Genomic DNA, 19112 nt, shown 5'->3' with positions numbered 1-19112 from the left:
GGGGGGCGGGGAGGCGAATAAAATGGCAGATTTGCAATTTTTAAGGGTGGGTCATTAAGGGAGATAAGGAATATGAAAGGAACAGATTTGAAGCCCAGTAGCATTTAGTAGGCTCTGAGGAAGGACGGAAAGAAAATCGATGGGATCTAGCTATGAAGTGAAGCAAGTAGGAAAAATCATTAATACACGCGAACGTGTGCTATGTACACGCGAACGTGTGCTATGTAGATCTTTTTACAGTTCGGGAATGTGTTTTAATTTCAGTTGTTTGTGGACTTGCTGTATAAAATGTTCATATTGTAATTGCTATGCTGAAGGTCTATTTTATTTTTTCTTTTAAATTTTCTTTTAAATTTTTATTTCAAGTTTAAATTCTAGTTAACATGGTGTCATATTGGTTTCAGGAGTGAAGGTCTATTTTTATTTTACGTGTGGTCGTCTTTGATAAAAGCTGTTTCTGCCCATTTCCTAATTAGAGTTTAAAAAAAAAAACTTGCTAATTGTGTCAAATGATACAGATGCAAAATATTTTCATTCAAGATAACTCCTGTAAGGTGAATAAAGGGTTACCAGAGCTGAGGGGCAAATTAAAGAGAAATACATGAGTAAAACTTAGTGGTCTGAATGTGGATCTCCCAAAAATATATCTATATCCTCACCGCTGGAGCCTGTGAATATGAAAAAGAGTATGTTGGCTAATTGAACATAATAAAACAGCATATATATATATATGTATGTATGTATATATTGTCAGCCCTATTTATATATATATACACATATATATAAAACTTAAAAAATTATTTGCACTTGCAAGTAAGGATTTTGAGGTGAGGATGTGAGAAAATCCTGTGTTCTGCAGGTGGACCCCAATTCCAATGATGGGTCCTCAGGGGTGGCAAAAGGAGGTAACCTGATCACAAATCTATGAATAGGGACAGCCACTAGAAGCTGAAAGAGGCAAGAAAGAGATACTTCCCATATCCCCCAGAGGGAGGGCGGCCCTGCCGGCTCCTTAATTTGAGACTTTTGGCCTCCACAGCTGAAAGAATAAGGCCCTGCCGGCTCCTTAATTTGAGACTTTTGGCCTCCACAGCTGAAAGAATAAATTTCTGTTGTTGTAAGTGATCAAGTTTATTATAATTTGTTACCCAGTTATAGTGACTAATACATTAACCTTTCTGGGTGAAAGTCTGAATATCTAAGGTCAAGATAACATTAGAATAATTATCTTGGGGCCAGTAGAAAAAAGTTATTTCAGCAAATCAGAATTCATTTCATGTTATCTAAAGAATTACTTTAACAAATGCATAACTGCCTTATGAGTTCACTTTGCTTAAGCTGCCTCTGAATGAATGCTTCTGTTTGGGATATTCTTTCATGCCCTAAGAATGTGGTTCTACTAATGTTAAGAGGTCATGAGGGATTTTAAAGAGCAGGAGTTGTGTGAAACAAAAGACCGTGCTAAAATAGTCATGAAAGTTTGGCGTAAAACACATGAATAATTAGAATCTAAAAATTGGTCTAAAATGCAAAACAAATAAAAATACATCTTAGTAGCAGGTTATTTTTATTTATTTTTGTTTATTTTGCCAGTACAGTAACATAGAGAATAGAGCTTAATGAGTTATACATGTTACCTTTGGACCTGATCTTTTCACTTCCAAATTCAGTTCTCAATTTTTTTGTGGTTGCTGTTCAGAGAGTACATCATAATACTTTTGAAACCTTTTTTTAATGTCTTGTGTGAGTTTCCTAGGGCTACTATAACCAGTTATCACAAACCGGATGGCCTAAAACAGGAATGTATTCCTTCACTGTTCTGGAGGAGCAAGTCTGAAATGCTGGCAGCGTTGGTTTCTCCCTGAAATTCTGATGAGAAATCCTTGCCTTTCCTTGGCTTGTAGATGGACTACTCCAATCTCTGCTTCCTTTGTCACCTAGCTTTCTCCCTGTTGTCTCTATGTGCATATTCCCCTCTTTTTACCAGTTTTTACCAAAACACCAGTCCTTAGATTAGGGCTCACCTTAATTCAGTATAATCTCATTCTAATTTGAATACATCTGAAAGGACCCTATTTACAAATGTATTAGGGTTCTCAGGAAGAACAGAATCAATAGAACATGTGTATACATAGGGAAAAGATTTAAAGAATTGGCTCATGAGGTCATAGCTGGCAAATCTAAAGCCTCAGGGCAAACCAGCAGGCTGGAGACCCAGGGGAAAAGCCAATAATAAAGTTCAAGTTAGAAGGTTGTCTTTGGCAAAATTTCCTCTTGTTCAGGGAGAGTTCAGTCTTTCTCCCCCAACTCCCCCCAGTTCAAGCCTGGATTAGGCCTACCCTGATGATGGATGACAATGGACTCAACACTCACCAATTTAAATGATGATCTCCTCCAAAAACAACTTCACAGAAACATTCAAAATAATGTTTGGCCACCTATCTGGGCTTGTGGCTCAGCCAAGTTGACACATAAAATTAACCACAACAAATAAGGTCCTATTCCTAGGTCCTGGGCATTAAGACCTGATCATATTTTTGGAGGGATTTAGTTCAACCTGCAACATTTATGTACATACATGTGTAATGTCAATATCCTTTTCTTTAATGGTGTTATAAAATACTCCTTTACAGCTGAAAATAGAGATAAAATCAACCTATTTGTAACAGTCCTGGATTTACAAAAGATGAGGAGTTTAAAGGTTCTGTTTATTTTAGGCTGATCTGCAATTGAGTAGTAGTTCTTAGGAGAAGAAATTATTCCCTTGCTGTGTCCTTATTATAGCTTTAGTTGGAGTTTGTATCCATTCAGCTGTTTTCTCCATACTGATGGCCACACTTCTATACAAAATCAGTTTGTGTTTTGTGTTTCCAATGCTTCATTTGTTGAACAGATGATTATTTGTTACTGGAGGAAAAGGAAGGTATAGGACCTTGCTCTCATGGAACTTATATTCTCCTCGAGTTAGATCATAAACAGAAGATGAATAAATTCAAAATGTAATTTCTGATAGCCATTAAGAACCAGGGAAGAACAAAAAGTGTGGGTTGGTAAAAAGTGCCTCGAAGTGGGAGTCTATAGAGCAATATTAGATCATGATATCTGAGGAAAGCTTTTCTGAAATGGAGACTGACATTTCAGTCAAAAAAATGAAACAGGAAAAAGCACTGCTCTGAATGGGGACAGAGCCTCTGAATAGAGACCCCCAAAACTGCGAAAATCCCAAGGGTTGAAGGAGCTTGGTGAGCAGTGGGGACAGAAGGACCACAGTATGGCTGGGAAGGGGAGAGGGGTCTGACAGGAAGCCAAATTCAGGCAAGGGTAAGAGTTGGGTTTTGGGTTTTTTTTGTTTTTGTTTTTGTTTTCCTTTTTTTGTTAGGATTTTGTTTGGAAGCTTAAGGCAGGGGAAGCAGCATTATTTGATTTATGTTCTAAAAATATGTGCTCTAAAAATCCTAGGCTTTTTGATGGAAATAGAATTGAGGGGGCACCGATAGATATGGAAAGATTCGTGCAAAAGTTTTGCATTAACTTGGCAATGTGTTGATGATTTGAAATAAGGTGGTTACAATACGTGGTGGTCACATTAAGGTAACGAAAACTCAGGAGAACTTCATGGATCCAGGTAGGTGAAAGTAAGTCTCTTTCCCACAATAAACTCCATCCACTTAATGACCTTGTAACTGTAAGTCTTTTTGAAATCCCAAGACAGACTTTGTTTAACCTTTTGAAAGGATAAAAGGGTACCCAATGTTGGGGGTAGGTCTTTGCATTTCATTGTATGATGATTACATGTCATTTGTCAATATTTAGCTTATGGATTTGACTAAAAGTATACTTGGATCTGTTTTTGCTTGATAGTAAAATTATAATAAAATGTGTAATTTATCCTAAAGGGCAGACTTAGAATAATGACTTTACTTCCCAAGTGTCAATTTGAATAAGAATCCTCTAATCGCAGATGTAGTCCAGTAGGTTGGGTATAAACAGCTTGGAAAGCTAAAGGTGTTAGTTAGTTTAGAATATGTTGACCTTTCCCAAATGTCTCTTCTGCTGCTTGTGTTATCCAATTTTTTTTTTTTTTCAATTTGAGAGAGTGAGCGAGAAAGCACAAGCTGGGGGAGGGGTGGCAGGAGAGGGAGAAACAGACTCCCCATTGAGCAGGGAGCCCAGCTAGGGGCTCGATCCTGGGACTCCAGTATCATGACCTGAGCCAAAGGCAGACGCTTAACTGACTAAGCCACTAAGCCACTCAGGTGCTCCTCCAATTATTTTTCTGAGAGGAGTTGACATGAGTATGGGTTTTTCAGTAAAATATAAAATTCGATGTGGAACATTTTCTTCATGAATATTTTTAATAAGTTTTATCCCTTCCACCCCCAATACTCTAGTAGGCCATAAATGGAATAGAGGCATTTACAGTAATGTTAGGGATGATTAACCTGTATAGTTTTTAGTTAGAAACCATTAAGCATTCTTAACACATTGATAAAATTGGATTAATCTAAAAAACTGTTAGGACTTTAAAAGGTTACCACATATGTTCCAGTTATTGTTGCCATAGAACAAATTATTTAAATTTAATAGCTCGAAACCTTGTTCTGCTCACAGATACAGTGGTCAGGAATTTGAACATAGCATGGCAGAAAGAGTTGTTTGCTTCACAATGTCTGGGACTTGGGAGACTCAAAGTCTGAGGATAAATCTATGATACAGGGTGATAAAGATTTGTTCAATCACATGCCTGGCACCTGGGCTGGATGACTGGAAGTCTAGGCATTACTTTGTTATGTTGAAAATGCACCTATCCCATGCCACAGGAAAACTACTTCAAGCTGTGTCTTGAGTAAATCTTGCAAAGAACACGTGTATAGGAATGTTTATTGTATCATTGCTTTTAACAGTCTGGAGCGCATGACTTCCAAGCAAGGCAAAAACTGCTTTAAGCCAGCCTTGGGAAGTCCCACAACATCACTTCTTCTCAACTCTCTCAGAGGCATCACAAATATTTCCAGGTTCAAAGGGAAGGCAAGTAGACCCTAACCATTGATGGGATTTACAATGTATTATAGAAGGGCCTGTGGGAAGGGAGGTCTGGGGACAATGCAAGCTGGTACAACATGTATTTATTGTGGTGTCTAGCATGTAAGAAGTACTTAATTGGTATTACAAGATATTAGTAGTTATAGAATGTGCTTAAAAAGCTACAGTCTGACTTGAGTTTTTAATTTGTGTGAATTGTTCTAACAAAAGCTTTTGAATAAAAAAGACCTCATGTCTACATATGGATTTTGGTTCTGGAATCTTTTCAGTTGGTGAAAAATTTTAATCCATTTATTGAAGAGTAGCAATCAGACTCAAATTTTATTTTTGGTATTTTTCACATTTCTAAAAGAAATCATTATTTTAAAATCTTCATAAGCCCTACAATTTTGAGTGGCTCTACTTCTTTCCCCCAATTGATTTTTTTTAAGTTTTTACTTAAATTCCAGTTAACACAGTGTAATATCAGTTTCAGGTGTACAGCATAGTGTTTAAATACTTCCATACAACAGCCCATGCTCATCACAAGTGCCCTCCTTAATCCCCATCACCTATTTCCCCCATCCCCCCCCACCTCCCCTCTGGTCACCATCAGTTTGTTCTCTATAGTTAAGAGTATGTTTCTTTTTTTTTTTTTCTTTTTTTAAGATTTTATTTATTTATTCAACAGAGAGATAGAGACAGCCAGCGAGAGAGAGAACACAAGCAGGGGGAGTGGGAGAGGAAGAAGCAGGCTCATAGCAGAGGAGCCTGATGTGGGGCTTGATCCCATAACGCCGGGATCATGCCCTGAGCTGAAGGCAGACGCTTAACCGCTGTGCCACCCAGGCGCCCCCCTTTTTTTTTTTTTTAAGATTTTATTTATTTATGTGACAAAGAGACAGCCAGCGAGAGAGGGAACACAGCAGGGGAGTGGGAGAGGAAGAAGCAGGCTCCCAGCGGAGGAGCCTGATGTGGGGCTCGATCCCGAAACGCGGGAATCACGCCCTGAGCCGAAGGCAGACGCTTAACGACTGCGCTACCCAGGCGCCCCCAAGAGTATGTTTCTTTATTTGCCTCACTCTTTTTTTTTTTCCTTTGATCATCTGTTTTGTTAAATTCCATATATGAGCGAAATCATGGTATTTCTCTTTCTCTGACTTTGCTTAGCGTAATAGAATGGCTTCACTTTTTGACAAGGAGTTTCAGAAGCTATAGATGGAACAGTTTTGGCCACTGGAAAAACTTGTCTTAATCAACTTCACATAAAATTTATAGACCTAATATGTAAATGAAGGGGGCTCTCAAAATATTAATTCTGTTAATAATCAGGTCTTTTCCACATAAATTCATTGAAAATGGCACAGTCTTTAAAATCGTAAAATGTATGAACTGAAATAGGTTAATGATTTAAAAATTATACTACTAGATCACTTAAATCTTAAATATTCTGGATGAATTTTGATCAGGTCAAGTTTTAACTGTAGGTAGACTCTGGAAAGCAACTTGGCAATGTATGATTAGGTTGAAAATGTACCTATCACCTGCCACAGGAATCCTGTTTCAGGATCTATCCTGAGTAATTCTGCAAGAACACATGTGTAGGGATGCTTACTGCATCTTTGCATATGATGGAGGGGAAAAAAATGGAAATCAATTTTTCTCAGGGATTATATTTTTTAAAAATGATAGTCTATTTATTTGATGTTATCTTGGATGTCCAAAATACTGCATAAAGGTTATTTGCAGAAAAAGATTAGCAATAGAATGTATGTAAGTTTTGCATTTTCCACAACCTAACATTATACAAAACCTATTTGTGCACATATCTAAATCTTCGTGCTTGTAAAAGGAAACAGAAGGAATAGACTATAGAAGGAAATTTGGGGTTACAGCTGTGTCTGTAATTATAGAAACATTTAAAGTATAACAAAAAGTAATCTTTAATTTGGCCAGCACATCACTACTTGTTATATTATCATATTTTTCTGTATTGAAAGTGAAAATGGGGGCGCCTGGGTGGCACAGCGGTTAAGCGTCTGCCTTCGGCTCAGGGCGTGATCCCGGCGTTATGGGATCGAGCCCCACATCGGGCTCCTCTGCTGGAAGCCTGCTTCTTCCTCTCCATTGATAACTTAAAAAATCTGACATCATTGTGATTATAATTATAATTGGAGAACTTTTGGCATATAATCAATTTTAATCCTTTGTGTTAAAGTTATTTTTAAATGAGCATTTTGACAATTAAATTCAAACAGGGGTAAACTAGCATGGCCTTGTTTTCTTAATTTGCTATCTAAAGGATTTTATGTAACTGTATGCCAAACTGTATACTTCACAATCCTAAAAGCCATAGGATACCTACTATGAATTTATCCCTGGAGTCCCATGGTAAACAGATAAGAAAAATGTGTCAGGAAAATCAAGAAAGATTATGTGGAATACTGAACAGTGGCTATCAAATGTGACCTTGTGATTTTTTTAATTACTAGTGTGAAATACTTAATCTTTCTAGGTTTTGTATAAAAGATACATAAATATGTGAATTCTTCAGTAAAGCTACTTCTGCTTTACTATTAGTTTGGCAAGGTATGGCATATTTGTGTGTGTGTGTGTGCGCGCGTGTGCGCGCGCACACACACCTTTATCCTCTGAAACCCTGTTTTTTAAAGGGTAACCCACAGACTGTTAGCCACTTTGCTACCAGTCTACAATAAGCTAAGGAACTTCTACCAGAATGTGTATCAACCATGACACTGAGCACATTGTTCCTTTTTTTAAAAAAGCATTTCTCAAGGAAGGAAGCAGTGCATTGATTTTCATTCTGATACTGATTATGGACAAACACTTGCAGTAGAAAAAGAAAAGCAGAACTTGAGACAGGGTTAAAGTTCTCATTCTTGATTTGGGAAGAGCACGTCCAGGGCAGTGAGGATAAGCTTAAATGAAGTGAGGCTAAGAGGGGCGCCTGGGTGGCTCAGTCATTAAGTGTCTGCCTTTGGCTCAGGGCGTGATCCCGGCATTCTGGGATTGAGCCCCGCATCAGGCTCCTCCACTGGAAGCCTGCTTCTTCTTCTCCCACTACCCCTGCTTGTGTTCCCTCTCTCTCTCTCTCTCTCTCTGCGTCAAATAAATAAATCTTAAAAAAAAAAAAAAAAAGGGAGGCAAAGAAACAATGTAACGTAATACTTACGTTGGACCCTATTCCATAAGCTGGAAGAACTGCAGCAGGTCACTCTACAGGCATGTTCACTTGGTCCATAGTACTCTCCTAGAAGGGCTCCAAGGAGGTACTGCCCCTTGTTCCAGACTAGAACAAGAGTGGAAGCAAATGTTCCCACCTTGCATTAATCAAAGTTTACCCCATAGAGCACTAAATTCCTTGCCTTTTCATTCTGTTTCATCCAATTTCTTGATGGCCATGCTGGAAGCCCCAAAGGTTTGCAGTCAAACCAGCTTGTGCTTATGTGTACTTGTCGAAATACGTGTATAAGCATACATACACGTATGCATTTGAGCTTATGCACATAAAAACTTGATCTGAAAAATCAGAATTCAGACAGTAACTTGCCCTACATTATGACCTCTAAGATGTTCCTAAAAGGTCCTTAGAGTTGTAGGTGACATTTCTATAGATGTTACAGCACAGTGGGAAAATAGCCTTACAAATACCTATTGAATTGCAAGTCTGTTTTCTGTTTGTAAAATTTGAGTTCACCTTTCATTATCTGTAATATCATGGGTCTGGACCCTGTATTAACCATAAAGCCTTGAAAACATTTCCGTTTTAAAACCTTGGTAAGTTTAATTTCTGCCTTTTATTTCTTGAATAAAATACTGCTTTTAAGATTTAACTGCTATTGGCTGAAAGACTCAAGAGGTGAGTTTCCCTGGCTTCATCTACTTTATTCAGTAGTGTTCACAGCAGAGTTTAGCTCCATAAACGAATCAGAATTATCTCAATGTCTGCCATGCACAAATTTTCTGATTTTTTTTCCCCCTCAAGTTCTGCATGAATGTTGCATTTCACAGAAAAAAAAAATGTAATACTATCTCTTCCTGGAAAAACTTGCTTGATATGTGTCTGTTTCATTAGATGTTTTTAGTCAGATTTCACGTCTCTATATCCCAAACATAGATGATAATAGTGCTTTTTAAATATAGCATAAAAAATGGACAAGTATAGTTGTAAGGACAAAAGTGAAATTAGAGTGTCATTGGATACCTCTAAGGGAATGTTTGTCAAACCTAAAATTATGAAATTAAATCGACAAGTCTGTACTGAGTTATCAAGTATCATGCCGTAATAAATAAGAGTTGTGGTAATAGATCACAAAATTGTCTTTACATGAATTTCTTATCTGATTTTAAATGAGAGCTGTTAGACACTGTTAAGAGTCAAGGAAAAAAATCTGAAGGCAGAATGTTCAAATCTAAGATCTTCATATTTTCCTTTGTTCATTCTCGTTAAATGTCACACATGGAAAGCTTCTTAACAGAGTAAAGTCATTAGGTGAACAATTTACATAAGATCCTCTTTCCCTCTAGTAGATGATTAGAAGGAAATGTGTTAGAGGTGGTGGTTCTGAGGACTAGGAGAACAGAGCAGCCATTAGAATGGGAAATATGTAATGAACTCCAGGAGCTGGAAATATAACAGGAAATGTGGTATACAGTTTTTAATCTTCCAAAAATCACGGTTTTAGTTTATGTGGACTCATAAAATGACAAGCAAATGATAAATTTAGAAAAAAAATATGACCTCCTAAATCTCCCCTACTTTCAGAGAAAAAGACTTGAAGAAAGAAAAATGCTTAATAGAATTCTGGTGAGCTAACTTGGCCATTAAATTCTTTATCTTAGCTCACAGGGAAAACTAGATCAAGTCGGTACCACTGCATCTTTCCCTTTGAGAAGTGTTTTATATGCTGCCTCCTTATTTTCTCTAACCACAGAAGATTTTCAGTTTAAGTATGCATAAGTGAACACTTTTGAAGTGCATTTAAATAAATATCTCCCTATCAGCAAACATGAGAAAATAGTTGTCAATTATTATAGCCCAAAACACGAGTAAACATTCACTTGTATTTTTAACACATCTCTTAATAGGCATTGCTTTTCTGTAGATTGAAAAATTGTTCATGCTTAAAAGGAAGGCATTAGTTTGAACAGCATTTATTATATGCTTTTAGACTAAGTTGTCTTCTTAGCACATTTTGAACTTAATTGAAAAACATTTTTAAAGAAAATTACTTATCGAAGAATACATATACTATTAATTTTTATAATCTATACATTACTATGTCTTAAAGTGCCATTTAGTATTCTTAGATGAGCTCTCTGAAGAACAAGTTATCTTCCTCTATTTAGATGCTGTTTTACCAAATTTGATTTGTAAAGATGAAAAATATTTCACAAATGATGTGATGTGATTCCATAACAACTTTCATGTTCTATAATTATGGAATGTTTTAAAATCCAAAGTTTTGAAGCCATTATGTAAAATAGACCAATGATTAGGCAGGTATAATATTGAAATTGACTTTATTGATAAGTATGGTAAATAGAATGGATATCAAAGTTTTTCTACATTGTAGAAACTTACACAATTTTCAAACTGGTGATTATTTAATTTTGTTAAAAAAAAATAAAGAAATGAAACCATGGGGTGCCTGGGTGGCTTAGTAGGTTATGCATCTGACTCTTGGTTTCAGCTCAGGTCACGATCTCCTGGGCGGTGAGATAGAGCCCCACATTGGGCTTCGTGCTCAGTGGGGGAGTCTGAGATTCTTTCTCTCCACCCCCTCCCGTGTGTCCCTCCCCCACACATGTGCTCTCTCCCTCTCTAAAATCTTAAAACCAAAACCCCAAGACTATCATGTGGGGAATAGTGCAGATAACATACTATTTCTATACTAAATGGGAAGAACTTGGTTTCTATTTATTTTAATCAGCTGTGTCCCATTTGGTACATCTGTCTCTGAATTTCAATTCAATTGTTTGGAAAATGAAGGAGTTGGACGAGATGAGAGCCACAGATACCTTTAAAACTTAATGATTTTTTACCATGTTGATAAGGAGTTTAAGTGGTTGTTCCTAGAGCTTCTGATGTAATTTCTTGATTTGATAAAGATAAGTCAAAAGTACTTCATAAACAAATAGCAATAACAGCAAAGGAAAAAATGGACTGAAAAATTGACAACTAACAATGGGACATGGGATAGAGGAAGATTGTCTAGGCATAATTATGTACAGTTTGAGAAGTCAAGTCAATACAAAAGGAATTTGAGCTCTTACATGTGTGTTGAAGGTAAGAGAAGTTAGAAAGTATGACTCCAAAAAACTAACCACAAGTGACGAATTCATTTGAATTTTTGAATTTATTCTAGCTTAATATCCTAGATGGTGGTTTTAATATACTTATTACTAAAAGGTTAAATTTTGCATGTCAGTATTGCTAGAGATCAAGATGCTATTTCTGTATTAAATGTCTATGCATCTAGAGCGCAGAGTTCTCCATATTCCTTTGGGATAGGATGCTGTTACTCCAAATCCCATTTTTCTTTTAATAAGAAATGGTGTTCCAATAAAGTATCCTGTATATTTCTGAAGACTTTTTGTCAGCTGGTTAGTGAAATGAATTTAGTAGGTTTGAGTGCTTTATGTGTCTGATTTTTCTTAATTTTACAGTTTTGTCAGTTTTTTTCCCTTAGGAAGAGATGTAAAATTCATGGAGAAAACTTATCTTTTTAAACTTGTGTCTTTGAGATCAGACCACCGAATTATGGAGTCATGCAAGAAGATAACTCTGATTAAACTGGTCTTTATCCCGTGTGTATTAGGTCCGGGATGACAGGCATTTAGTCAGGAAAACCCTGAGATCCACCGAGTCAGAGAAATGGAGAAATGGGAGGTTCGAGGCTCATGACAATGAAATGTCACTCCATTGGTTCTAATTTTCAAATCACTTGGTTGTAAAAGTTTGTCTTGGCTAGAAGTAAAAAAGCAAATAAAATCTTCCAGCCAGCAGTTTGTCCCAGGATCCGCCTTTTGATTTCCTTGTTCCTTTTGAGACTACTCTGGCTTAACCATAAACCCAACCGAGAGCTTCATGAGCAGCCTATAAACACCAGCTATGTTCTTGATGTTTTAAGGAATTGCATACTTCAGGAACACTTTATCATCATGGACATTGATGACTTTTGATACAAATGGAAACTCATTACTGACCATAGAATCAACATAAATTGTTTGCTTGCCTAAGTGTGGCTTACTCAATGACTGAAAAAATTTTGCTAACTACAGATGGCTGAAAGCTGTTTTTATTGTCTTGGGTGAGATGACCTATAGTTAGGACTTCCCTAATTAGAGGGTAAAGTGGAATTTGAGCAGAAAGGATTTAAATGAGTCATTGAAGAATTTTTAGGACAGAATTACAAGTTAACTAAGGTCATAGCATGTGTGGATTTTTTTTTTAATTTAGATGAAATATCTAAAATTCCTCGATTCAAGGATTTTTCTGTTAAAACTTATTTGCAGTCAGGAAAACTAATTTTTTTTGAAGATTTTATTTGTGAGAGAGAGCGTGAGAGGGGGAAGTGTCAGAGAGAGAAGCAGATTCCCTACTGAGCAGGGAGCCCAACATGGGACTTGATCCTGGGACTCCAGGATCATGACCTGAGCTGAAGGCAGTTGCTTAACCAACTGAACCACCTAGGCGCCCATGGAAAACTGTATTTTAATTTAATAAAATATTGAAGCCAAATTTCATTGATCATGCCTTTTAAATGTTTTATATACCCCTAGGTTGTCCTGTATCAGTGGTCTAGTATAACAGATAAGAACATGGAAGTTTTTTTTTCTTCTACATGAAATGCCATATATGCACCCATAAGAGATTTATTCTCACTTCCTTTAAATAGCATAATAGACAGTGTTACCAAGCATATGACTGATAAGACACTGCAGTTATTTCTAACTTTAGTTTCAAAAGTGCCAAGAGCATACCAAATACCTAGCAAGTTAGATGAATATCTTTCACCTTAGATCCTATTTCAACATTTAATTAGAAAATGTTATCTAAAAGGCAACTATCAGAGTTTTTTCTGATGCTTTCTAAAGTGAATATGTCATGTATAAAAATGGGATAATCAGAAGAAATGACAGGTGAACTCCTAGGTAGGCAGGGAGAACTCTTATAATACCTAAATTCAAAAAGAAAATCCATTTTTATAAGGCCATGATGACCTAACTCCAACAGAAATGGGGTCTTAAAATGTATTTCTGACTGCAACTAAAAATAGTTATCAAGGGAAGGCTATCTGGCCGTTGTCTTTTCAACAATTTCATGTTTCTTTATTTCTGTAATGCCGGCAGGGCTCATGCATTTTGTTTTCAGCCTTTAAAAGTGGGTTTTTTTTTTTTAAATACTTGACAGGATTGTGATTAAAGTTTGCTCAAAAACATGCATTCAGGATTTCATTATGAGAATGAAATTTTAACCTTTCTTTATCTGTTTTTTTTCCCCCCACAGTGAAAATACCTTTAAGGATGGTAGTATAATGTTATATACTTAGATCTGTCTTGGATTTTATTATTTCTCTATTGAAGTATGGTTGAACAGTGTTAGTTTCGGCTGTACGACTTAGTAGTAATCTGATCAGTCTATACATCATGCTATGCTCCCCACAACTGTAGTTACCATGTCCTATTACAACACTATTACGACGTCATTTACTATATTCTCCATGCTGTACCTTTCGTCCCATGATTTTTGTTCAGTGACTGGAAGCCTGTATCTCCTGCTCCTTCACCCATTTTGCCCATCTCTCCTCCTGCACATCATGTATTTCTGTTAGGGAATCTTATTTTCAATAGGGACCAAGACAGTGTCCAGTAATTAGTCTCCTGGCAATTAGGAGGAAAGTTTTGATAACTTTGAAAACTTTCTCTTCCACTCTGACTTATATTAACACCTAACAGAAACAACCTATTAAACAAATCTAAAAGACTAGCAAATGCCTGGCTAATGCCTTTGTCCTTTCCTTTTGGAAGGGTCTCTGAACTTCCTCTGTTCTGTGGTTGCAAGGGGAGCTCCCTTGTTTTGCAGATTCTAGTTAATCTTTTCTTTGCATACACCAATGAACCTGTGCGGTTCTGGTTTTGTATTTATAATTATTTTTAAAGATTTACTTATTTTAGAGTGAGCATGAGTGGGAGGGACAGAAGGAGAGAGAATCTCAAGCAGACTCCACAGTGAGTGCAGAGCCCAACGTGGGACTCAATCTCAGGATCCTGAGATCACAACCCGAGTGGAAACCAAGAGTTGGATGCTTAACTGACTGTGCCACTAGGTGCCCCTGTATTTACAGGTACATTCTTGTATAGGACTAAAATAGTAATGGCTCAAGAATATTTTCTGCTTTTTGAGATATTTCCAAAAGTTATTGGTTGCTTCATTGAATATATTTACTTTTCCCCATTCCAATGAACAACTATATAGGTCCCAAAGTTCGTAATATTTTTAGGTAGATTCAATCATAAAAGAATAATTAGTATAGCCTCCAAAGGAAAAACAATATATTTCCACCAAATATATTTTTGAGCAAACTGATGTATGCAGGCACAGTTATAGGCACTGGGAATAAAGTAACAAAACAGACCAAAAAAATTTACCATGTACATATGAAGCTTACAATCAATGTTACATGTAGCTTGGGTCACTCATACTTAAGTGGACCCTGTCCAACCCTACCTCCCCCCAAAATGTGAGTACTGGATTAGGAATCTTTCTTCTTTGCTCTCAAGGCATCTTGGATTCTACTCATTGCATTTCTCAGATTGGACTGAAATTGTTGGTATCTTCTGTTCTAGACTTTGTAGGTAAGAATTCTTTTCTCTCTATTCCTTTAGTACCTAGAACAGAGTTGAAGTTTCCATATTTTTTTAATTGAATAAGTGATTCCATTTGCTTTAACTGCTCATGGTTATTGCTCAATTATATGATTTTCTAAAAACAGCCAAAATTCTAATGCCTCCTCAAGAAACTTTCCTATCCCCAGTCATTGCTGCCATCTGAAACTCAGTCTACTATTCACTCTTTTAACTTAGGGAGAATTCTTGTTATACAACTAATGACTTTTTCTTTGTGACTTCTTGGAGAAGATAAATCCTCTTGATTTAGATCATTACAACTACATTTTTAAAAAGAGCTATTAGTGATGGGGCGCCTGGGTGGCTCAGTCGGTCAAATGTCTGCCTTCAGCTCAGGTTATGATCCCAGGGTCCTGCGATCTAAGCCCTGCATGGGGCTCCATGCTCCTCAGGGAGCCTACTTCTCCCTCCCTATCTGCCTGCTGCTCCCCCTGCTTGTGCGCTTGCTTGCTCTCTTTCTGTCAAATAAAATCTTAAAAACAAAACAAAAAAACCACTATTAGTGATAATGAATCTTTATGTGGATTAGATGTCCTTTGAATAATAACTCTACATCTACCTTATTGTATTTGTGATATTGAAAACATGGAATATTAAGTTAATTATTAAGGTTACAAAATAATTGAAAAAACATAAAATATCAATGAACATGGACTCCATGCTTAATGAAACAAGTGAAGTAAGATTGAAATGTCCTTTGTAATATTGACCTGTTATTGTAAAATAGGAAGATCAGTGCATTTGTAAGTTACTTTTTTTTTTTTTGCTAGGGGCTTGCATTTTCATGTAACAAGAGCTTCAGATGTTCTTTTAATTTTACATTAAGCAGGAAAGATAGAAAGAAATTTATAAAATACCCTAACACTTTAAAGAATATTAAGCTTTGCCAACAGGAACAATCTTCCAGACAGTAAGTCTGAGGAAAAGAGAACTGATTTGAACTTCATTTTAAAGAGCCTCTGCTAACCTCTGACCCAACCACATAAAGAATTCTATTCTGTACATGACTCAGGAATTAACAAATGGGAGCCTAAAACTAATTTTAGATATCATTGGCTGGACCAGCACTAAGCCAATATTTGAAGGATATTTTTTGTTAGTAATCCCATTTTTTTCCCCTTAGGCCCTTAGTTTTATTCATTTTGCGTTGATCTCTACCTCTTCCCAAGGTCTTGTGTTCTTTATCTTAAGGTCTTTAATGTTTTCTACTTTTCACCCTTATTGCCTCATTTTAGAGGCACTCGCAAACAAAAACACATCAGAAGCAGACATCCTGACGGTTGAGCAATCCCATTCTGAGAGGAATGGGGAAGATTTCTCCCAAGAAGAGAGGATTCACAAGGCCTGCAAATAAACAGGGGCTTCTCATGTAAAAGGAAAATTAGTGTGATCTAGAGTGGTCTCTAAGGATGAACTGGAATCAGAGTAAAGCGTGGAGGAAACTACAGGTGGACCCTAGGGTCTCTTCATACTTGGTGAGACTTTAGAAATATCTGATCATTACTTAGAATTTAAGTGTTGAATATTTGAATCAAAGGTACTATGCTGAAGAGATTACTGTGTCCTCAACTTTGCCTCTTAAGAGTTGTTGGCTGGGTCTCTACAGATTTTGGGCAAATTATTTAATCTTTAAAAAGTCATCTTGCTCCCATATGCAAAATGGTATAATATTAGCAGCTATATCAAAAGATCGATTTGAGGAGTAAACAAAAACATTAACTTACATTTAATTGCACGGTGCCTAGTATACAGTGACTATTTTGTAGGTATTTTATGATCCTAGTTACAAAGTTTCTAAGCAAAAAATCTGCTAATACAGGTCTGAGATAGAGCTAAACCTGATGACTAAGATTCCTTAAGGTAGCTCATTTATGCAACTCCTATTAAGCTATGTCTTCACAATTTTACCAAACCTGGAAACCAGCACTTACAAAGAATTTGGTGAAAACCTTTGTTTTCTGGATCTTAGTTTGCAAAGCTCAAGACCTTTTTCCATACAATCTAAGTTGTGTAACTTCTGATTGTGTATGAACCTAGAAATCTACATGCCAAAATTTTTATTTTCTGGATCTTACATTTTGGATCTTACCTATATCAAATACTAACTTAATGTTAAAACTATTACATATATGGAATTAAAGAGCTAACATGCGGGGCGCCTGGGTGGCACAGCGGTTAAGCGTCTGCCTTCGGCTCAGGGCGTGATCCCGGCGTTATGGGATCGAGCCCCACATCAGGCTCCTCTGCTATGAGCCTGTTTCTTCCTCTCCCACTCCTCCTGCTTGTGTTCCCTCTCTCACTGCCTATCTCTATCTCTGTCAAATAAATAAATAAAAAAAAAAAAAAAAAAAAAAAAAAAAAAAAAAAAAAAAAAAAAATAAAGAGCTAACATGCAATTTTCTTTAATTACATTTATATTAGAACACAGAAAATCATGAAATTAGAATTATGTGGAAATGTAAAGTATATCCATTAGAATGGTAAAATATCAAAAAGGTATTCGAGATGCTACAAAAGCATAAAATATCCAAAGTTGTATGTACACAAGGAAACCAAAATCAAAGTAAATCCCAATAGTATTCGTTCCTCTTTAGGAAACACTTATGACTTAGTCATAAATAGCAGTAATAGTGAAGGAAGACTTTCACTGAAACTTGAACTACTGAGCACATGCTCTCAAGTAGATTTTTGCCTCCTGTTGGATGGGGCTCTACCTACTGTAGGCAAGTAGATTACAGGAAGAAATACAGTATTCCTGTGTATATTTGAGAAAAGCTCTTTTCATACACAAATAACTTGTTCTACTTCCTTCATAATTGATTTAGTATTAATAGCATATGGGAAACTCTAAAAATATTGGACAACTAAAAAATTGAGGGTGTAATCTGAACCATTTCTCTTAAATGTAGTATTGATCCTTTAATTAGATCTTATTTATGACCACAAGACATGTTCTTGTATAATTGTGGTAAGAACACTTAAAATGAGAGCTACCTTTTTTATAGGTATAATTGATACATTGTATAGTTTCAGGTGTGCAACATAATGATTTGATATTTGTGTACACTGAAAAATCACAAGTCTAGTTACTATCCACTACCATACAAAGTACACACTTTTTTCTTGTGATGAGAACTTTTAAGACTTACTCTCCTAGCAACTCTCAAATATGATACAGTATTATTGACTATAGTTGTCCTGTTATATTACGTCGCTATGACTTATTAATTTTATAACTTGAATTTTGTACCTCTTGATCCCTTTCACCTATTATGCCCATCTCTCAACCCCCTCTGCCTTCTGGCATTTGCCAGTCTATTCTCTGTATTCAAGTTTGGTTTTTGTTAACTTGTTTTGCTTTTTATATTCCACACATAAATGAAATCATAGGCTATCTGTCTTTTACTGTCCGATTTACTTCAATTGGCATAATACCTCCTGGCTCCTTCCATGATGTCACAAATGGCAAGACTTAATTCTTTTTTTTTTTAATGGCTGAATAATACTGTGTGTGTGTGTGTGTGTGTGTGTGTGTGTGTGTGTACACCACATTTTCTTTATCCATTCTTCCACTGATGAACATTCAGGTTGTTTTTGTACCTTGGCTATTGTAAACAATGTTACAATAAGTATGGGGATGCAGATATCTTTTTGAGTTAGGTTTTTGTTTTCAGATAAATATTAAGAAGCGGAATTGCTGGATCATCTGGTAGTTTTAATTTGTTGAGGGACCTCCATACTCTTTTCCATACTGGTTATACCAAGTTACATTCCCACCAACACTGCACGAAGGTTCTCTTTTCTCCATATCCTCACCAATTATTTCTTGTCTTTTTGATGATAGCCATTCGTGTGAGGTGATATCTCATTATGTTTTGCCTTGCATTTCCCTGATGATTAGTGATGTTGAACTCTTTTCATGTGTCTGGCCATCTGTAGGTCTTCAGAGAAATTTCAAGTCAGGTCCTCTGCCTCTTTTTTTTTTTTTTTTTTTGGATTGAATTTAATTGAGTTGTGGGAGTTCTTCATAGATTTTGGATGTTAACCCTTTATCAGATACGATAACACCTCACACATTTTATGATGAGTATTATTTCATTGTGGATTTGAGCTGCATTTCCCTGATGATTAATGAAGTTTAGCATCTTTTCATATGC

General features: G+C 36.3%; 1 pseudogene; it reads right to left on the bottom strand.

Annotated features, from left to right (window-relative positions):
- The window catches only part of LOC109490012, a 53815-nt pseudogene that overhangs the window by 1115 nt on the left and 33588 nt on the right, over positions 1–19112 (bottom strand).

The sequence above is a fragment of the Ailuropoda melanoleuca genome, chromosome 1, assembly GCF_002007445.2.
Source record: "Ailuropoda melanoleuca isolate Jingjing chromosome 1, ASM200744v2, whole genome shotgun sequence".
In the NCBI taxonomy this organism is placed as follows: domain Eukaryota; kingdom Metazoa; phylum Chordata; class Mammalia; order Carnivora; family Ursidae; genus Ailuropoda; species Ailuropoda melanoleuca.
Note: the sequence above shows the minus strand (reverse complement) of the source record. Positions and strands in the feature narration are given on the sequence as shown.